Source organism: Ambystoma mexicanum, chromosome 9, assembly GCF_040938575.1.
Source record: "Ambystoma mexicanum isolate Mex_15411 chromosome 9, UKY_AmexF1_1, whole genome shotgun sequence".
Lineage (NCBI taxonomy): Eukaryota > Metazoa > Chordata > Amphibia > Caudata > Ambystomatidae > Ambystoma > Ambystoma mexicanum.
Genome location: NC_090931.1, coordinates 1447205380 through 1447218169, shown reverse-complemented (window position 1 = coordinate 1447218169; position 12790 = coordinate 1447205380). Strand labels below are relative to the sequence as shown.

The 12790-nt window shown below is 41.7% G+C and overlaps 1 protein-coding gene across 3 annotated transcripts in view; it reads left to right on the top strand.

The window, feature by feature from the left end:
- Positions 1-12790, top strand: part of TTLL4 (tubulin tyrosine ligase like 4) — a 1554536-nt gene that overhangs the window by 1264208 nt on the left and 277538 nt on the right. The window lies entirely within an intron of this gene.

The window sequence follows — 12790 nt, the reverse complement described above, 5'->3', positions numbered from 1 at the left end:
TCAACAACTAGTCCTGATGGAAGACCACTTTCATTTTTTCCAGAGTAGAAAAAAGGCGTGCATTTAGGCAAAAGCTATGGCACGGCAGAAGAACATAAGGACCGTTCTGGTTAAATCTGCTATATTTAAAGTGTACTTTGCAGTGAAAAGCACAGAAAACGCTGAGGAAGTGGTGCTGTGGCTCAAACCCATACCTCCACGGAGGTATTTGGACTTTGCATCGAATACCTTTCCAGCAAATGCATTTGCATCGAGGAATTTGCAACTAAAAAATATGCATCGAATGCATGTTTTTGGGGCGTAAAAGGTTAATTTTGTAGGGGTGGGTTTCAAAGGGTAAAAAACAGGGGGATGGGAGGGACCCCCAATTCCCTCCAAAAAAGAAAAAAAAATGCATTTGATGCACATTTTTTCATTGCCCAAAATTCAATGGAAATATCCCTCAGTGCAAATAATTCGATGGAAAGACCATAAACCCTCCACGGATTTACTTGGCTCTGCTGTAGTTCATTATGTATCTATGTATTGTGTGGCCAATGCTTTTTTTTGTGCTGTCTTTATTCATTTTTTCACGTTCTCAATGTTCAGTGCTTTATATTGTTACTATTGAATTATGTGTTCAATATTGCTTACATTTAAAATTGGGAGGTTTCCGTTATTTCTAACGGTTTACTGTGTTGCTGGCATTTCATGCTAAAGCATTTCAGATTGTTTACAAGTATTGTGTAAGAACATGCAGTTTTGGGGTCCCTTTCTCTGAAGGAAGTTGGGGTGTTGATGAATGGGGGTGCCCTGCTGGCTCTGGGAGGTCTCGCTGCTAGGGGATTATGTGACGCTTTGTTTCTTTGGGTGGCACGGAGCCTCATCAGCCTGTGTACACGTTAATTGCATTACATGCAGAACAATTAGAATCAGTGGCTGGAGAATGGTTCGGCCCCCTGCCTGCAGTGGAGTGCTGGCGTTATTCAACTGGGTAAGGGCAGCATGGTTGCTGCGGGGCTGCAGTGAGGATCTGGACAATGGGTCTTTAGCTTTTGGATGTTTGGTGGGTACTCCGCTGCAGCAGTGTGTCTGTGGGGGAGAGGTCCTCCACCTCAGACAGAGGTCACGAGGCTGCAGCTTCCGGCGTAAGAGCCTTGTTGCCCAGAGGAGTGTCTGATGCGAAGGCTAGGTCTGCTCGGCCTCAGGTATACTTTCTATCAAGGGTTTCTTCCTCTGCAAGTGTTTCTTTGAGACTAAATAACATGCGAAAAGTGCTTCCCAGGAAACATACCTTCATATCATCTTGAAATGCAGTCTGCCTTTGAAAGTAATATTCACAGGCCCTCAATAGAGAGGCTAGGTTGATTGGACTGAATCAACTATATGTTTAATGTGCATTGATTCTTTAGACATCCTTCTCCTTTCAGTCCTAGATTTGGTGTTTATATTGTAGGTTAGGTACTCATCTCTAGCTGATAGATGCTTGTGAATCCTCAGATTAGTGCTGATGCGGACTTGAATATTAGTTATCCAATGTCTTTGGTGACACTGGATAATACAGGATACTATGTTGCGCTGTATTACCATATTATGAGTGCGATGGTGTGGAGCTTTAACTGGTCTTATGCTGATTACATTACTACATTCAATGTGGCGAGTGGGCGAATCGGGGTGGCTGTGCAAACTATTGAGGGGGTAACTGGTCTAGATTGATGCCAATACTTTGATGTGTGTGAGAATTGTAAGTCCCTGTTTGTAGTTATTCCTTGGATATAGACAGTATAGGGTGGGGACTGTATTTCTTTAATAGGCTGCTGTGGTATAAACCGCTGCTAGGAGTTGAGATGCACGCAAAACAATTGTTTTACAGCTCATGACTGTAATTCTGGACTCTCTAGTCCTCGTCGAAGGCCTAGTTCTTTGCTGGTATTGAGAAGTCCATGGTTTTATTGTTTGGCCTAGTGTTTGAGGCGTTGTTTGCTTGATTTGTTGCAAGATGTTCATTGACATTTGGGGTACTAGTGTCTTACTTTATGGATGTAGCTTGATGTGGGGGTGGTTTGAAGAATTTAGTAGTTACTATTATGGCCGTGAGGTGCTTCTTGGTCAGTGTGACAAAACCAAGACGCTTCTGTTTGTGTGTGTTTGTCTTCTTGTCTGTGAGTTTTGTTCTAGGCTGGGGGTTTGGTAAGTATCACTGACGGACTACTCCAAGCAGAGCCTAAGGGTGATTTCTTGCAATGTTATTCCAACAAAAGGAAGGGAATTTTGGACCATCAAGATGAACTGAGGGCAGATGTGTCTCTTCTACAAGAAATTCACTTGTTGGATACAGACATGGATAAATTAAGGAGAAGATGGGTGGGAAAGGTTGTTTGATTGTCTTTTTCAACCAATTCCAAGGGTGTTTGTTTTAGTACGAAGAACCTACCACCAAATTTAATTCCGTCGGACAAGGACAAGGGGGAATGGAGACTCTCTGTAACTTTGAAAGTGCAGGACTCTGAAATTGTGTTCTGTAATGTTTACGCCTCTAATGAGAATAAGGGTTCCTTTTTTAGTCCACTAGTCCAACTCTTGCAGAACATTGGTCAGAACAATATAATAGGAGGTGATCAATGAGACGATAGACCCGCTTTTAGACAGTGTTTGGGTCTGCACGCATTGTGGGTGGAGGGAACCCACAGGGGTTTGATATTTTTCTTGGGTGAATCCCAGTTTGTCGATGATTGGAGGTTCACTCACCCACTTGATAGGTGCTACACCTTTCACTCTTGGATGTCATGCTTTGTACCCCCTATTGATAAGCTCTTGACTACAGGTCGCTACACTCTGGGATTCCTTTCTGGGGATGTTGGGTCCTTTTTTTATTGGTGACCATCCCCCCATATCAATTGATGTTTCCTTATTCCCTATTCCAAAGTCCAGCACTTGGAAGATGAATGCCACACTATTGGTTCATGTGGAAACAGTGGGCAAAATAGTGAAGGAGGCTGAATGAATTTATTTATTTTGTTGTTTTTTTTTAAGACGGGCTGCACTGGGGAGATGAGTGTAGAATCCACCTGGGAGGCATTTAAATGCTGTATGCAAGGTTTATTAATAGGCCTCTCCAGTAAACTATGTAAATCAAGGAATGATGAGGTAAAGTCATTGTCATTAGGGAGGGAAGTTCAAAGGCTGGAAGGGGATTGCATGGCAAGCCTGTCTGTGTGGAAGAAAAATGAGTTGGTACCGAAGTATCATATGCTTAACAAGTTACACTCTGAAAAGGCAGAAAGAATCTTCAGGACCAGATCTAACTATTATGAAGGAGTAGAAAAATGTGATCGGCTGTTGGCGCATTCCTTTAGGATCCAAGAAAGTGAGAGGTCTATTAGGGCCATTGAGTGTGCCTCTAGTATTTGGACATATATACCCAAGGTAATCAGTGGGGAATTTTGAGATTCTACTCGTGGGAAGGAAGGGCCAGTAGTATCAATCTAGAGCGTTATCCGGAAGGCTGCTGTCTACTAAAGGTTTGTCATGGAGAGACAACTTGGAATTAGAGCTCATTGTGGACGAGTAGGAGAGAGGCCTTGCACTTGAATTGAGGGTAGTTGCCTGGCCCTGAAGGCCTGCCTGCTGAGTTTTACAAAATAATGCCAGAGGTTGTGTTTTACCTGCTGGTCGATGTTTCGATCTTCAAAGGAGAAGGGTTCGCTCCTGCCTACTACCAGACATGCGTCCATTTCAGTAATACTGAAGTAGGATAGACCCGCCACCTCCTTGAGCAGCTATAGGCCTGATATGGTCAATGCGATACTTAGGGGTGCGACTGGAAAACATCTTGCCTCAACTTGTGGACACCAATCAGGCAGGTTTTGTTAGGTTACATGTGATAATACTGAATAAAAAATACCGAAAATAAATAACACCAAATCAAAAACACAGAAGGTAACTAACAGTGTGACCAATAGAATATAGTGTAAAGGTAAAAGAAAGCGAGGATAACAGAATGGTAGATTGAAAAGAGAGTGATGGACCCATATGATGAAAAGGACTACTCGAACAAATGAGAACCTAAAACCGTTACAGTAACAAGCCAATCGAGTCAGTCAAGCATAGCATTCAATATAAAATATTGAGATAACAAATAACATAAAAGAAAAGCATGCTGAAAATGAATTTACGATGCAAGGAATCCAGTGAAAACGGGGAAATCCATGAAGAAAAAGACCCAAAAAAAGCCATCAGTTAATGATATCCACCGAAAGCCATCCAAATTCCATAGAAATGCTTCCAAATGAGAGGGAAAGAGTCCAAAAAAAGTTGTAAACAAATCCAATATATCTGAAAAACAGTCGAGGAAGAAAAAGCAAATGAATCCAGGAAATGACAAAAAGAAGAAATCCACCAAGAAAAAGCTAGGAATCAATACAAAAAATACAAAATTCAACATGCAAACAATCCATATGAATGAGTGCAATGGGTTCTTCCAGTCTGAACTCCAGTAATAACAAGCAAAAAAAACAAATTAAGGAATCAATAAAAAGAAGAAATACACCAAGAAAAATGCACAGATGGAAAAAGTAAAAATCCTGAAATCCAGCAGATGTGCATGCCCTGTTGACACGTGCAGAACGAAAATGGCGATATTGAACTTCTGGGGAAGTAAAATAACATTGAGCGACACCCGATGGACAGAAATGGAACTACATCACAAAGGCTATTAAATGAAATTAAAATGTTATCTTAAACATTTTTACTACTGCATTAGAAGCAATAAATAAGTAAAAAATGTTATTAAATAAAAAAGATTGTTTTATAATCTCTGAAAGGGTTTTCCATATTTTTTCATTCTCTATTTTCATTGGATTCCGTTTTGTTAAGGGGAGAAATGCCTCTGTCAATAGGCGCAGGCGGATCTTGACGTTGTTTGAAAGCTGGAAATTGTCCACGAAGAGGCACCCTCTCTGAGTGCAGAGAAATCCTTTGACCATATTGAATGGGGGTTCCTCTTTGAAGCACTGAAGCAATATGGATTCATTGAAGCGCTGATAGACTGGACTGCGTTGTTCTACTCCAAGCTGTCCGTTTCTGTTCTGACGAATGGCCTTTCTTCTGATGGTTTCGACCTGGAGAGAGGCATGAGGCAGTGATGCCCACTTTCACGATTGTTTGTGCTTGCAATGGAACCGCTGGCTGATCCGATTAGAAAAGACGCTGCGATACAAGGGGTACAGTACGAGGATTCTTTGCAAAAATTGTGGCTCTACGTTGATGATCTGTTTCTGCTGGTACAAAATGTCTTCACTACTGGCTCTAATGAAACAAATTGAAACTGTCAATGTTTCCAACTATCAAATAAACTGGCTTAAGTTGCAGTTGTAATAATGGTCTGAGAAACCCCAGTTTAAGCGGAAATGGTAGGCCCGGAAATCTCAGACTCAAAAACTGGAATTGTTGAGGTGCACGGCAACACCCCAATCTATTGCCAATCCACATAGAGCAGGTACAGCATACAATCAAAATAGTTGTGAGCTCCACTCTTCTCGTGCATGACAATGGTTTAAAGACAAAGTACGTCACCATTGACATCGCATTACAATCTTGGTTACAAAAACCTATGGGTTTGAGGGATTGGTTAAGGAGATAGACTGCATTTAGAAACTATATGGGTTAGTCCTTCCATTGGTTTTAGGTTATACACCTATCTGATGGCTCCTGCTGGGACCACCTTTAAATTGATAATAGTGAATTCATGTCATCTAGAAGGTCAACGCAACATGTACTGGGCGTCACAACATTGAGTTTTCATTGGTTGCCGCCTTACTTGCCGACCTTGGCAATGACCAGTAATCGGCACATAAAACAAAAATGGGAGTAGGGTGAGAGAAACCAAAGTCCTGCGTTCTTCCAATTAAATTACACTATCCCTTATCCCTAGGCCACAGGCCAGAGTCTTTGTTCTTGACCTTGTTAGGCGCCTTGATTCTGGGGACATGTGGGGAGTCGAGGCAGGTGCTAGGCCGTGTCTAGCCCTAACGAATAGACACTGTTCTTGAATTCTGGGTTATGTTTGAGAGCACCATGGTCTGAATTATTGCACCCTGCATTTATTACGTTTTTACCCAATATGAATGCACGTGCCATTACTTTTCTAACCCCTAGAAACTTGGTCGATCCATTCCTGGTATAGTTTTTAGCTTTTAATTAATTGGCACCTGGCATTCAAAGGATGATTGTTCTTTAATGAAAGGGATATATCTTGTGCCTTGGGAATGGTCTTCTCATGTTTTCTTCTAGACTGGTCAAACCCTCCCTAGTCGTCCAGTAACTTTGGAAAAGGACCTATAGCCTGCGCCTGCACTAATCTGTGTTTTAGTGAATTCAACAGTTTTCAGTCTCCGAAAGCTTTGAAGCCTCTATTCATTTCAATGTGTGCTGCGACTTCCATTTTAACAAAGATGGCTGCCTATTACTGTTGAGTTTCTATGTTAGTAAACTATATTTGTATATCGTTCATGTTGCATTTTAGCGTATACATTGCTTATGTTTGTTTGTGTCTTTATGCTGCAAGAGATATTAGTGTAAATACATTTCACCTAATGTTTGTGTTTCTTCATGGTGAGTGCATATTTGCTTTGTGTCTATTGTTTGCGCGTGTGTCCGTTCAATAGTAAGTTAGTTTATTTTCACCACCTTCAGTTACATATGGTCCATTACCTCCATCTGTCTGGGATAATGCTGATATGGTTGCCTTAAAGCATAGCGTTTCTCACCCACGTGCTGTGGGGGAGGGGCCATAGCTATGAATGATGTATTAATCTGCCTGTTAACATTCCCCCCTCGGTCAACTCTTTGACCACACCCCTTTTGGGGCCCTACCCCCAATAAGATATCTTGGGAGTCCATATCTTTGTCACCCCCCCTCAGGTTGCCTGCACGTCTTATGTCTTCATCCGCACTCCACGTCATATAGCAGGACTCCACATCCGGCGTACAGAATACCTAGCATCTCCTGTAATGTCTGGGGGATAAAATAATTTTGATTCTGGAGTTGTGATAGGGCTTTCTTTTACTTGTGTCTGGAGTGGGTCTTCTGTTTGGGTAGATTTGTGGGCTGGAGCATTCAGGTCTATTACTACTATTTCCATTCCAACTACTCATTTGGCATCCTTTTTACACCCATTTAGTGTTATTCTTAGAACACAGAAGGCCAGTAGTATACTATAGCAATTAGTATTTGATATGCATTAGCCAACCAGGAAGGTATCCAGGAGAACAGAGAATCCCACCTTTTTCAGTTTCATCCGTCTCCTCCACCATCTTTGTATGTAATTCTGTTAATGTGGCTATGGCCTCTGTGATGTTCCCATTTTCCCCATTGTGGGCAGGTATGTACGTGCAGTAGAAAGGTCCAATTTCTGGGCACACACCTCCCTCAATGGACATCATCAGATCAAGGACCATATCTGTTTTGAAGGATCATCGGCCTCATTTCCCTCGGCTCCTCTTTTATGGCATTAGTGTTTTACGGTTGCATTAATTGTTTGCAGCAACTACCATCTTGTTATTCGCAGCCATTTTGCCTTCGTGGAGGCCTGCAAAAACCTGCAGTGAAGAGGGAAGTAAAGAACACTGCTGCTCTCCTGAACAATGTATGCTCATCTGGTATGTCATCATAGGCGTCTTTTGATTTTGCAGAGCATTTATTGTCCCTTACCCTTGAACGCAGAAAAAGGGAACTTTCCCTTTTTAAATTAGCATTAATTTGGGGGAAATCACCAATTTGTAAGTCACTCTGTGCTACCACCAGAGCTTGTGTACTCAATTGCACAATGGCACGTTGGCCTCCCCAATCTGGCGGTAGCTGCATATATGCTTTGGTACCACAAGCCCAAATGTGGTCCATAAGCATTGCTGTTCCTGTTTTCGTGGCTCGTACATCAAAATTGCACTTGCACCCATTGTTCTTTTCAACATTTATTGTAGCATTTGTTCTGAAATAGAGGGTGGTGTTTTTCAGGGGTATTATTTGGACTGGTTGTCCCCCTTGTTATAAACCCATGTGATTTTTGAGCTATAGATCGAGACATAAATAGTTTGCATTTAGCATTACTTCTTCCCACTGTCCCAAGACTGCTAGTGCTCTGCATACCCCCTAGTCCTTCAGTTCAACCATCAGGCGTGAGCACAGTTCCCTTTATCTGCAATTGGATTCTTTCTCAACATCCAGGTATTTCCTTTCCATTCTTATCGTTACACTGGAGCATCTTATTTTCTTCTATTTTAATCTCTGCCCCATTTGTCTCAGATGGTATATATCTTAACACTGTGCCCTGTGTTTCGGCTTTCATTATTTTCATCTTGTGTATATAGTTGTCTTCTTGTGCCGACTTCGCTTTGTTTACCCATACTAGTGAAGCAATCTGGCCTTGGAGTTGCCTCCTAATCATACAAAGGGCAATGTGCATTAAGCAATGTGCTTTGTGCGTGGGTACTTTGAGACACACTCATGGCATAGGGGATAAGAGACCATACATAGCACTCATCAGATGTCTCCCCCCACTCGTGTCATGTGCTGATACCATACATTACTCACTTGGGCAGAATTGCTCATATAAGAGTTCATGTACCCAAAGTCATTCATCACACTTAATTTAATCCTTTTCATTTGCTTAGTAACCACAACAAATTCTTTGGTTCTTTCATTTGTCATAGTCGTAGGGGTCCCATTACTGTGGATGAGTTTAGATACATTATACTGAACCAACTCTTTTAATGCAATAAGAATGTTAAAATAAAGACTGCAAAATGTTTTTAAAAAAGTGCTAAAAGCATTATTTCTAGTGTATCTACTTTTTGTAAATAATCACATGCATTATTTCGTCAGTGAGCCAGGAGCGAGTACCTAACAAAATTAAAAAGCCCCATTTTCTTCCTTCAAAATGTCTAACTTCTACAAAATGTCAATGTTTACAGGGATAAAAAGGTGTTCAAAACGGAAATGTATTTTGGAATTCCATAAAAGAGCAGCGTGAGTTGTTTCTTAATCTTAACGCAGGATACATGTGTGCTAAATAAAGAGCATAAACAGTAAGGTTTGCAGCGAAAACATTTAGTGTATCTACTTTTCTTCTTCATGACAGTGCTGCTACTTGTCATATGCAGGTATGATTTGTAGAAGAAATATCCATTAAATTATGTTGGTTATTATTAAAAAGCAGCAATACAATAGATGGGTACCCCCTACATCGCTGGCAAGAGGGGAAACGACCAGAAACAAGGCACAGAAATCAAGCCAGCGGATATAAACAAGTCCACTATAAACAACACAATCCCACCAGTATTAGGGGCGGTCCCTCAATCAACCCCTCAGATCACTACACGTAATGCATAAGCAAGTTTTTTTGAAAAATGTATTTATTTTTCTTTATTTAATTAGAAACATTAAAATGATTATTAAATAGATCAGAGCTCATATAAGAGTAAGTATAAATATAGGACATACAGTTATACAACATGAATAAAGTGCAAAATGTGAAGAAAAATGATAATATCACGATATAGCTGCTGGGAACTTGCTGCCCAATTACAAACTGGGTAATAATCCCCATCGTCCAAAATAAGTCCAAGTCAATGTCGAAGGATAAAGTCCACTCGAGAGAAGGGAATCCCTCGGGTGGAAAAAAAATCGTAGTCAACCGAATATAGTCAGGATGGTTTCGAAATGAATTCGAAGATGGATTAAATCCTGATAGTGGCAGCAAAAAAAGTCGTTGGTTCCGAATCTAGCAGTTTAAACATTGCAATAAACAAACTGAAAGGTCTTCACAAAAATGATATTCATAAACCCATACTATTATTAAAAAGCAGGCACATATTGTCTTCCTTTGATTGTTGGTTGGCTCGAATGGTAGGCTGCGTCTGGACACGTGTCGTCTTGTCTTCACCTTCGGATTTAGGGAGTTGCAGCAGTTGGCGCTCTCCTTTTTAGGGTTTAACGCCACCTAGTTGCAACCAGACACACCTTCCTTGCACTTTCACGGCCATTGGAGTCACCTTTTGTACCAAGTAAGGTTCTTCAGAAGGCTGCTTCTGCCAGTGCCTCAAAAAGTTCTTGATTCCCCCACATTTTAGAGCAGTTGTAGAATCAATTTTTTCGCGGTCTTCGTCAGTCTTCGACCTCCCATGCTATGCACTAAGATGTTGAGACATAAATGCAACACTCGCCGTTTTAGCAGCCAAATAGTCATGCATTTCACTTCCAAGTACATTCAACACTATCAGCGTCCGTGTGGGCTCGTCCTTGCAACGCAATCATTTGGGCTGTGGGTAGTACATCAAAGCATTCTTTAATTACCATGCTTCATGCTCGTATGTGTTTGGTGCAGTATCAAATTCAGATATTTTAGGAAAATATGCTGCGCTTTTCACTTCTAAGTCAGCTGCCTCATTGCCGCAGGAAACAAAATCTGTACCTTTAGTATGGGCTGCACACTTTACCACGGCAATGGCCGATGGGAGCTGTAGTGCGCTTTTGAGCCTGCTCAATAGTGGCACATCCTGCACTGGTGTGCCGTCTGCACGTTAGAAGCCACACCTCTTCCTCTGTGAAAGTCATGCATGTACTGTTGTCACGTAGGCTCACTCAGAATACACTGTTATCGCCTCTTTGTGCGTTTCAAGTGCCAAACAACATGAGCTTTACTCATTCTGCTGCTTATGCTTATAAATGCAAAGGCAATCTTACACTGGCCACTGTCTCAAAGTTGCCACTCCGTTTTACTTTTACCGCTGCGGTCCCTGTGCCTCGTTCACCTGTGCTTTGGTCATCCGACGATGACCCGTCAATGAATAGGACCTGCCCCCTCCTAGGGCATTTTCTTTAACATGTGATATTTTGTCATAGTATTCCGTATGTTTGGTTCAATCGTGCACATAGACTTCTACTGGCTCTGCTATGAATCTTGCTGAGTTCACTACTCTACACCTGACAATCTTGATGGCTGGATTTGATATGATCACCTCCTAATCAGGGGCTCTTTTTGTGGTTAAAGTGCTTTTGGGCTTTTCAAGGATGGCAAACGGCATGTTCAACATAAAACGTTATTGTACAACCCATTGTAATGGTGGCAGACTTCTCTGCAGAGGCGCTACTGCAAATGCTTGTTCACAGGTTTAATGACCTCTCAGTACTGGCTCTAAGATTCCCCTATAAAATGCCAGTGGTTTGTGTTGTAGTGTAGTTTTCTGTGTGTGGACTGCTGTCATTAATATTTGATTTGAATGAGAGAATAAGAAAAACTCGGCACTCTAATCGAGAATCCCTAACACTGATGCTGTGCTTATTGCCATTTTTAACTCGTCAAAGCCTTCTATTATTTCACCTGTCCAGGCTATGTCTCTGTTAACCACCAGTGCTTCCTTGAGTCCTTTTAAGAGGCGTCAGACATATGTACTATAGTCAAAGACCCATCCGCTGCAGTAATTGCAAAGGCCCAATAATTGCTGCATATCTCTCGCTGTTTTTTGGTCTAGCCATTTTCATGATCGCTTCTGCTCTTTCAGGGGTTACTTTTTTTTCCTTCTTGGGATATTAACTGGCCTATGTACAGGACTTGTTTATGGCAATATTGTAATGTCTCCTTTTCTACTTTGTACCCCTTCTCTGCCAAGACTGTCAACTGCACTGAGTCTCTCCTAAACTGTTCCTCGGTCTCACTGCACACCAAAATGTCATCTACATATTATATCACTATGCTGTGAAGGTGTACATTTCCTAGGTCCATCTGGAACACTTGATTAAAGATTGAGGGGAACTCACAGTACCCCCAAGGAAGCCTTGTATGTTTCCACTTGCTCCCACGATAGGGAAACGGTCAAGCCTTGAGACGCTTTGTGCAGGGGGATTTTTAGATCGATCACAGTGAACTACATGGGGATTCTGATGGCACTAGTATCCCTTGTTGCACCAGAGCGGAAATTCTATAATAAGTACCTTCATCTGCTTCTCTTGATATTGGCTACTGACTCATCCGTGGCAATATAGCTCCTGGTTTCAATTTAATTTTGGTGGTTCCCGCTGCTTTTAACGGCCAATGTTACAATGACTATTGGACCACAACCACAATATGCTTGGTACCTGTGCCAAATCTTCCTGGAGGAAAGATGGTATTTTTTTTATCAATGACATTCTCTACAGCACTTCTCTGTTCTCAATTTTTAGCTGATAGGTGAGGTTTAAGTTAAACACTACCTAGTCGTCTGAGTCATCTGTAAACAAGTCTTGATCTGTCGCATCAGTCTGTGTCCCTCATCAAGGGCTATCACTGGCTGTCCTCCAGTTATTCCCCTCAGTTCCGTGAAGAATCACCCCGTCTTCTCTCAATATTGCTCCTTCTAGCTCTATTGTAATCACTTGCCCTTCGTCCTCATCCATGGGTACTTCTAGTCTGAAGAGAAGGTCTGTGTCCTCATCCATGGGTACTTCTAGTCTGAAGAGAAGGTCTGTGGGTAGCCACTCTGTGTTGCACCTTATTCTGGGAAGCCATGCTAACAATATGTGTACTCCATAAAGAAACCCCTTTGGGACCAATGGCTTGCCCCATTGCGCTTTCTGACCATAAAATGCTGATATAAATGATTGTGCATTTATATAATGGATTCCCTGGAGTGAGGGACACTCTTCCTTGGTCAGTGAAAGATATTGTCATGTTCAGCTTGCTCATCAAATCTCTCCCTAATATGTTGACTGGTGTTTTATGGGAGTACAAAAATGGCATAGAACGGTCATGTTCTCCTGTAGTGATAGGTACGTTGT